General features: G+C 56.2%; 1 long non-coding RNA gene across 1 annotated transcript; it reads left to right on the forward strand.

The window, feature by feature from the left end:
• The first annotated feature begins 441 nt into the window (after positions 1–441).
• Positions 442–1,219, forward strand: LOC109295593. The gene is made up of 2 exons (XR_002096779.1): positions 442–490; positions 1,124–1,219. It is a non-coding gene; the product is annotated as an uncharacterized LOC109295593 (long non-coding RNA).
• Positions 1,220–1,750: the final 531 nt, after the last annotated feature.

A 1,750-nucleotide genomic window follows, 5' to 3' on the forward strand; every position in this document is an offset into this window, starting at 1 on the left:
ATGTGTGTGTGTGCACGCGTACATGTATGCGTATATATCTGTGTGTGTATTTTATATCTTTAAAAAGTTTTCAAAATATATTTTTATTTACACACACACCCCCCCTCTCTAAATATAAACCCAGAGGTTGAAGGCCTGGTGCCTGCAGCTGACAGCTGGCTTGGAGGGGCAGGACCCAGGCAGCGGCCCCTCCATGCAAGCAGCCGGGGAGGCGGATGACTTTGGGTGCCCCAGCGCCCCTGCCCCTGCAGCCGGGGGGGCATTTTGGCCGGGTTTTGCTGCCCCCCCCTCGGCCAGCCCCAGCAGCACGGCGGGGCGGGGCGGGGCGGGGCGGCGCGGAGCTCGCTGCGCTCCCGCGAGGCCAGGCAGCGGTGGAGCTTTGGCGCCCCCTGCAGGCGCGGCCGCTAGACCTGCAGGGCTGGGCCGGGCGGGGCGGCGCGTAGTGATGGCGTCACCGGCGCGACACCCGGAAGCGCTGCGGCAGGAGGGGGTGAGTGTGGGCCCTGTGGGGCTGGGGCAGAGCACGTGTCCCCGCCCCCCGGCCTCGGCAGCCCCAGGGCAAGGGGCAGTGACCGGGCCCAGGATTAGTGGCCAGGCCTGGGGTGGATCGTTTTAGCAGATTAGCAGCCCTAGTGCATGCTGCCTGGGGCTGGGCCTTTCATCCCCTGCCTCATTCAGGGCGTCTGGCCTGAGCAGCCCCCTCCCCTGTGCAGGGGAAAGCCAGGAGGCACGGTGGTACAAGGCCCTGCCACACAGGCCGAGGACGGGGTTTGGGACCCATCTCAGCTAATGTTTGGCTTGGTGATTGCAGAGCCGCAGCCCTGGCATGGGAGGGCGGGAAACAAGGGTTATTGGCACAAAGCCAAGCAAGAGTGAGAGGGGTCATGGCAGGACTCCTAGGCTCAGCTCTCTGCTTTATAGTTGCTTTGCAGTGAGGGTTGCGCTAGCTCCCTGCTCCGCTGTCACTGTTTGGTAAGCTGGGGAAGCCCCGACCTCCCGGAAATGCCAGAGAAGCAGAAGTGCAGAGTCCTGCCTCTGTTGGTGTTCAGCTCCCTGCCTGTAATAAACCTCTCCTCTTCATGTCGAGCTGTGACCATATGTGTCCTCCTTTTTGTTACCTCAGGGCTTACTCTCAGGGATGGCTCAGCTAGGTGCTATAGCAGCAGTGACTCTGAGTTTTGTGGCTGCAGCGTTCTTCTCTGCCATACACAAAATTGAAGAAGGACATATTGGCGTTTATTATAGGTAAGAGGCGTGCAAAAAAAAGGGTTGATGTCACGGTGTTTTGAAGCTGCTGTCCCAGAGATTCCTTATCCGAAGGCTGTATGCTGGTCAGCTGGGGCAGAGGGAGGAAAAGATAACGTTTGCGCTCTCAAATTAGTAAGGATGTGTGCAGCTTTAATCACCAGAAATCCAGTATCTTATAAAGTCTGAGTTCAGTGATCATTGCTATCCACAGAAGAGTGGATGACAAATGCCTAAGTCTTAAATTGGCAGGAGGCTTTCAGCTCTGCTCTTCTCCAAAGCTTTTGATGTTATCAGTAACATTAACAGAAACACCAGAAGTTCAAGTTGTGGTCTCGGCAGGCTGTTGTGTGAAGAAAGGAATAGCAGCACGCTGGTGAGAGCAGCAGGCCTGATGTAGTAATGCCAACCGTCATGAAAACATCGTGAATTTCTAAGTCAAAATAATTCCGACTCATGATCTCCCAATCAAACCCTGAAATCTCCAGTCAGTCAGTCCATAGAG

This window comes from Gavialis gangeticus, unplaced genomic scaffold, assembly GCF_001723915.1.
Source record: "Gavialis gangeticus isolate Ggan-Ray unplaced genomic scaffold, GavGan_comp1, whole genome shotgun sequence".
In the NCBI taxonomy this organism is placed as follows: Eukaryota; Metazoa; Chordata; order Crocodylia; family Gavialidae; genus Gavialis; species Gavialis gangeticus.